This window comes from Dreissena polymorpha, chromosome 5, assembly GCF_020536995.1.
Source record: "Dreissena polymorpha isolate Duluth1 chromosome 5, UMN_Dpol_1.0, whole genome shotgun sequence".
In the NCBI taxonomy this organism is placed as follows: Eukaryota; Metazoa; Mollusca; class Bivalvia; order Myida; family Dreissenidae; genus Dreissena; species Dreissena polymorpha.
In genome coordinates this window covers 83,330,731-83,338,500 of record NC_068359.1, presented here as the reverse complement: position 1 = coordinate 83,338,500, position 7,770 = coordinate 83,330,731, and the positions used below count along the sequence as shown (strand labels likewise).

General features: G+C 34.0%; 2 non-coding genes across 2 annotated transcripts; both read left to right on the top strand.

The window, feature by feature from the left end:
* Positions 1-3,130: 3,130 nt before the first annotated feature.
* Trnae-cuc (transfer RNA glutamic acid (anticodon CUC)) lies at positions 3,131-3,202 on the top strand. The gene has a single exon. It is a non-coding gene; the product is annotated as a tRNA-Glu (tRNA).
* A 1,256-nt stretch (positions 3,203-4,458) lies between these two features.
* Positions 4,459-4,531, top strand: Trnae-cuc (transfer RNA glutamic acid (anticodon CUC)). The gene has a single exon. It is a non-coding gene; the product is annotated as a tRNA-Glu (tRNA).
* The last annotated feature ends 3,239 nt before the right edge of the window (positions 4,532-7,770 follow it).

Sequence of the window (7,770 nt, the reverse complement as noted above, 5' to 3'; positions counted from 1 at the left end):
TTGTAATTGCTTTCTATTTTAACCCACAAAATAATGCGATGAAATATTGATACTAAATGGTCATTGAATACGTCAAAGGCTTTTTATAACATAGATTGTTGATCACTTCGATAACCTTGAGAACTGTTGTTTGAATACAGAGTTTCGGTGTAAATGTATAGAAAAACGCGTTTTTTTACTGTAAGATCTAAGATGCATTTCCATGTCTACGACCGAGACATTTGAGCGACCAACGCATGCGCCCAAAGTGATATTTACGATACAGATTATTTACAAAACAAAATAAAAACAGATATACCGTTACACATGCACAATAGCCAACCAACATTGGCATTCATAAAACATTTAAAAAAGCTGTTGTTTCTATCTCAGGTGCATTTAACGCGTTCACCGAATGCAATATCACGTTTGATTGGGGTTTTACGTGAAGTCCTAGAATGTTATGTTTGTAAAAAGCACAACTTTTAAAAATATTTAAATGCTGCTTTTATCTAAAATAAGTTTTTTTTTTCTTAAATCGCCGCATTTGATGTGTAGCATGCGCTTGCATATATATTTTTTTAGAGAAGCGCACAGAATCGCCACATTACTAACTAGTATAAAGTGAATACAAGTATGTTCCATGTATGACCGCGTTGATTGGAGGAAGGCGGAAGTCATGTATTGGTAGAGGAACGTGTGAATTGGGAAAAGGACTACCGTTATGCATCAGAACTTCCGTTGAATACGGAGGAAGCTTTAAAACAGCAACATGACAAATGACAGGGGTTACAAGGGGCGCACGTTCAAATCCCAAACTATCGTGCTTCAAGAATATTTTTTCATGCGATTTTCGAACCGAAATGATGGTCTCTTGTTCATTATTGTTTTGTTGTAGAGAAAAACAAGACTGTTGTTGTAACAACTCTATTCGAAAATATGTTGATGATGATGACGATGATGATGATGATGATGATGATGATGATGATGATGATGATGATGATGATGATGATGATGATGATGATGATGATGATGATGATGATGATGATGATGATGGTGATGATGATGATGATGATGATGATGATGATGATGATGATGATGATGATGATGATGATGATGGTGATGAGGAGGAGGAGGAGGAGGAGGAGGAGGAGGAGGAGGAGGAGGAGGAGGAGGAGGAGCATGATTATTAAATTATACCCCGACCCTAGCTCCTTTTACCGTTTTTTATTAAAAAAAGTAAGCTAAATTGCTTGAATTCAATTTAGTTCAGTGCTGCAAATCTATGAAAAAACAGAGAATCTTTATAAATGAATTAGTGCTCAGTCCTCAAAAGCTTAAGAGTTTCCTAAGTAAAGTCCGGAATTAGTTCAACGAGTAAACCGTTGGCGCGGATTATAGTGATTTATAACCTCTAATGAACATTGTATCAGCAGTGTAAACCAATTTGCATGTCTCCGCTGTTTAATGTCAAATGAATTCGACATTTAAGAGCAACATGTCTTTGTGATGTTCAAATGTGATAAAGTGCCCCTGAAAATATCACAGTAAATGATCTTTAGCGGGAGTCCAGGTTACTAAACACTCCAGAGCGCCCGTCATGTAAACAATATAGCGAATGATATTAAAGTTTTTAAGCATAACGCTGTTGTATTGATATCAAATTTTAACAAAATAATGTCACGTGGGTCTTAATATTATGCTATGCCTATTTGGTAAAATTATCATTTATTTATATTGAGTTAATATAATACAAATGATATTAACTAAATGCATTGATGCAAGGTTCTAGCTCAATTTTGTGTTGCGCGTGTGTTTAATTCAGAGTTTATTTACAGGTCATCGCTGAGTCTTCACGATTACCTTACGTGAAAACCAGTCCATGTGACAGCTCAGGGGAAAATATTGTATTTAAAGCAAAAGAAGATCAATTTTATCCCGGCTGAAGGATGTAGAAAAACCACTATCCACCTACGGGCAATTACCAACCGTAGCGGTCAGAAGTCAGCGGGAGAGGAAGTCCGGCTCGAGGGATGACGGTACTCGCTGGATTAGCAGAGCCGCCAACAGCCGTTCCCCTATCCGACCCTCTTCAGACGATATAGCGAGTCCACTATCCAGCTACCGACCATTACCATTCCGATGCCGATTCTTCCTTTAAGTCTCTAAGGAAATTTTCTCTGCGTATGACTCTCGCTAACGGGCGCTCTCCTTTCCTTCTTATACATGCTTCTAAAGCCATGCCGTGTTGTTTTTCAATTAGTATTTATGAAATATGAAGTCAGAATAGAATTAAACAATAATCAATGGAAAATATACTTCTACATTTAAAAAGTAGGTATGTTTGATATTTAAACACATAGGTTTGTTGAAATACAAGATCAATATAATTGAATTAATATACCGGCAAGTTAAGTATTCTTCTTCGTTTGTCAATATTTTGTATCAATTGTCGTACAATAGATTAAACCGTCGTTATAATATGTCTTACATGGAACGATTAATTTTTGGCTTAAATGAACACAGGGTGGTATTTAAAGAACCGTTTGATTATGTCTAGCGTTTGTGAACGTTTATCATTCTAAAGAAACATTTATATATGGGCTGCGCTCTGTGACAAGGGCATTTAATGCATGTGCGTAAATTGTTGTCCCGTATAAGCCTTGCAGTCCGCACAGGCTAATCAGGGACGACACTTTCCGCCTAAACTGGATTTTTGCTAAGAAGAGACTTTCTGTTAACGAAAAATAACATACACGCGGAAAGAGTCGTCCGTTATTAGCCTGTGTGTACTGCACATGCTAATCTGGGACGACACTTTACGCAAATGCATTAAACCCCCTTTTCAAAGAGCACGGCCCATATCTTTCTAAGTTATAGCCGTAAAGATTTAGAACAACATTCGTTATTTCATGTTATAATAACTTATAATGTTAAAATACGGTCTTTTATATTGTAAAAATACGGTCATTGTAAATAAAGTAACTGCTCATTAACTATTTAATTATTTACACAATCTGTTGACTCCCATGTTGCATTTATAACAAACTATGTTATTATGTAGAAGGCATGTACAAACACGTCCAACAAATTATAGGCGCCCAACCGAACCGAATAGATAAATGTACATTAACAGCTTAGATAAATCGTATCCCAAGTGGTCTAGTGGTTAGGATTCCGCCCTCTCACGGCGGCGGCCGGGATTCGATTTCCCGCTTGGGAAGCTTATTTTGACTGAAAAAAGATAAGTTAAAATTTAAACTTCTTCACATAACTACTTTACCATGGGTACAAAAGAGACTATTTAAGCATTATGGTTAAACAATATTTTTTGTATATGAAACACATCTTCCCGTAATAGGAAGCACGTAACGCGTTTTTCTAAACCAATGCAACGTTTACCTCTTTCTTATCATCTAAAGACATTTTACGAAATGGTTGAACAGTTTAAAGGGGCCTTTTCACAGACTTTGGCATTTTTTAACTTATTCATTAAATGCTTTATATTGATAAATGTAAACATTGGATCGTAAAAGCTCCAGTAAAAAATCAAGAATAAAATTTAAAAAAGGAAAAGAACATTGCCCGGAGCAGGTTTCGAAGCAGTGACCCCTAGAGTCCTGCCAGAGTCCTGAAGTAAAAACGCTTTATCCTACTGAGCTATTCCGCCAAGTACACTTACTAGAAGTATTTTATACCTTATATAAGCAATCTTCGTAGTTTCACAAAATTTAACGACAAAAACAGAACTCTCCAAATTATTCAATCGTTTCGCGTTGCAACGCTTTATAATTTTTAGGTTTTAAAATCGTCAAAAGATGCATATAATCGCTATATTAGACCATGGTAAATGTTCAGTATTACTGTTTCCTCACAAATATCATAACTAAAACGAAAATTTGCGAATCTGAAACAACTTTTTTCAATTTTGTCAATTTACCAAAGCGTGAAAAGATCCCTTTAAGAGGCATGTTCATGTTTAATATAGCAATATAGTATTTAAGCGTTTGAGTAGGGGTCGCTGTGTAAATCTTAGTTCATTATCATGGTGTACATGTGCATATTTGCGAGGTTCAATGTTAGTGTTTATGAGAAGTATGTCGTGAAGAACGAACACACTTTTTAACGAGCACTTAAGCGAAACAACATTTAGAAAATGTTTGCACATTTTACGACTTCAAACCTACACTAAACACAAAGATAACATGTTCAATAATAAATACATGTTCATCGTATTAATAAAATATCATTAGATGAATTACTAAAAAAAACTAAAATGCTAGCATTTTGAATGTTCTAAAATAAATTCAAGTTAAGCATAAATTATATTACTTGTTTCACCATTTGATAAATTAAATTGTTTGCTATTTATAATGTGGCATTTATCGAAAACAATGTTTATCGTTAATAACACATGTACAAACACGTAGCGCGCAACAAAACGCTTCTTAGACAGATTAGCAGCGCCCTTGTGTCATATCCCAAGTGGTCTAGCGGTTAGGATTCCGCCCTCTCACGGCGGCGGCCGGGGGTTCGATTCCCCGTTTGGGAAGTCATATTTTACTAGTTTGCACTCGTTAAACAATTCTTTTTAAAGAGAGTATGCACGATGTTGTCAAATTTTTATGAATTTATATAAAATGTGTAAAAAGAAACGTATACATATATTTCGTTATAAATTAAAATAAAAGTTAAAAAGAACATGTGTCGAAATTGCGACATAAGCCGGATATTTAATTCTGAAATCGAAAATGTGTGTACAGTCGAATTCACCAGCATGTATATCATGCATGTACGATGTGAATCTAAATTTAGTTTAACGGAACATTTTAATTTCCTGCAACGACATTCACATTGTGTACACACTGGTCTTTCTGACCTGTGTACTAACGCGAAAGGAATTGTGGGTAGCACTTCTTTAACGAATGAAAAGTGAAAGGGAAAGAAGGTCTGGTAATCATGCTTCTGATAATCGCTATCAGGCTTAATAGAGATTCAAAATCACATTTAAACATAATTAAATAACATTTCTTTTAACAACATTCCGTTTTAAACACACAATAAAAACGATTTTTCTTTCAATATTAACATCTACGCAGAACTACTTTGGCGAAAGCATAATTCCCCAAACCAGGGGAATGTGATGCGTCTAAGCATAGAGGTGACAATAACGTTGTGACGTCACCATCCATGTATAGAATGACGATATTCATTCATACGACACGCCGATCGTGATACATCGGCTATCTCGGATTCCTCCGTAAGATAGGCCTCGTTGCTAATGGTCGCCATATTGCCTTGTATTACTACTTTACTACCCAAAAGGTTGTCAGTCTATTGTTATGAGGCTGTATACGATGCGCGTTGAACTAGCGCCAAACTTTTTACCGAAACTTTGATATTAAGAGCACTATTAACGTTCATTTGTGTTGCATTTTGACCTATTATCCAAGTGATTTACTTTTCCATTATTATTTAATCACCCTATCATCCAATTTTTAAGATGAAATTACGTTGTTTACAAAACCAACCAAACCGAAAGTGAAACCGGATGCATTACGTTTCGCGATGTAAACATTAAATATTTGTTCAGTTTGAGGAAGCGAATCGATAATAGACGTTGGAATATGTATGCAATACAGACTATCATTGCCGATTGTAGTACTGACTAAAAAATACCTTTTATGACAGGTCATGTATAGAACGTTTATCAAATAGTGACCATAAATCACTACAAATGTCTGCGTTGTTCATTTATATAATTAATGCACGTTTCTGATCTCATTGCCTGTATCTAGTTGTTATTACCATGATATTGATAAAAATAAACGTTTTTTTTCATAAATTAACATTACATGTTTTATTTTTATCATTTAGGTAATATATAATTGTATCATTATCATCATTAAATATTCTGAAAATAATCTAAATTATCATGATTACTTCAAAGTAGAATTTTTAAATTTTTCTCATCATTTTTAATGAATTTCCACATTTGCTTGATTCAAAATAAAATGTATTAATAAGGGTTTCAGTTTTTAATTTTTATCCAATTTTTAGTTCGATTAAATTTAAATTACTAACTACGTACATGTATGTGAAATGCTCTTGAGTTCGTTTCCTGGGCCTAAAACCAGTACTTGGGTGTCTCTTGGAGATTTCTTAAAACGCTCCCACACTGGGGATCAAACCAGTGACCTCCAGATCATAAGTTGGACACCACATCCATTACACATCAGCGACCTTTAATTAGTAATTTACTTTAGTATTGCAGCATTATATAATATAATGTTGCTACATATTTTTGGAAAATGATTAATGTGCAGTACTAAATAAATCTAAATGAATACAATTTTAATTGTGTATATTGTGTGATTATTAGTTACTAATTCCCTTTTTACAGGTATACTGGATTATGAAAGACTGATAAACATAAAATTGACAACTCATCTCCCCAACGATACTAAGTGTGGCTCATTCTCAGAACAAACCCATAGTCAGTGAGAAAACTACAGTGTAAAAAGACCACTTGATTGTGACAATTATGGCTGACCAAGCAAATGTTATCATTTAAAATAAAGAAAACTTCCAGTTCAATATACATTTTATACCAATTATGACATTGACCAACACATAAAATAATTATAAGGTTGATTTACCCAAAATTGACTGTTACAATTGGATACTGTTTTAAGCTTCACTCTACTTTGTCTGAAAATATCTTTTTATCGATGGTCAATCAATTTAAGTTTAACAAATATATACATACACATTATATACATGTGTATGCTTTGATTTTTTTCTATTGAAGCCAAATTAATATCCCATTAGATAGATAGATAATATCACAGCAGTATTCCTAGTTTGTCTGCAAGCACTGCAGAAATCATGGATAATTATTTTACTGAGTCAGCCTTAATCTTTATATTATAATCGTTAAAACAGATTAAGATGTGCATAATACAATTGAGGATGCATCAAGATTAAAAAATGGTACATGTATAAATTAATAAAGAATCAATAACAATCAGAAACTGTGCATTTGTTCAGTCTTGTGTGAAAGGATTTGAAGTAATTATGTGTTTTTGAAATATGATTTATGTGAATTTGAATAAATATATAAAATTTAGTGATTTTCTCAGACAAAACTGTTAATTACATACTAAAGTATTCAGAATGTATTATTGTAATATTCATTCGAATTTTTTTGTACAAAAAGCACTTTGCCCTGGCATTTGTATATGTAGTAATTGCATATTTTATAATTCTGACAGCATTTATAAACTGTGTTCATGCAAGAATGAACACGGTTTCATTTTTTGAGTATTTAAACAAGAGGGCCATGATGGCCCTGTATCGCTCCACTGCTGAAAAAAAAGGCTGAAACAAATTTCTCTGCATGTGCAATTACTTAAATATAGGCCCTATTTAAGCACAAGTACACTTTTGTGACCTTCTGGGCTGGGTCAAATTTAACCCCAGGGGCATAATTTGAGCAAACTTTGTAGAGGACTACTATATCTCACTACATACAAAATGTGGTAGCCCTAGGTCCTAGAGTTAAGGACAAGAATATTTTTAAAGTTTTCACAAAATAAGCAAGATATAAGGGTATATAATGTTCAATTTTGTGACCTGCGGGTCAGGATCAAATTTGACCCAAAGGGCATAATTTGAACAAACTTGGTAGAGGACTATAAGATGTTACTGCATACCAAATTTCGTAGCCATAGTCCAAATGGTTTTCGACAAGAAGATTTTTAAAGATTTCACAAAATAGGCGCTTTATAA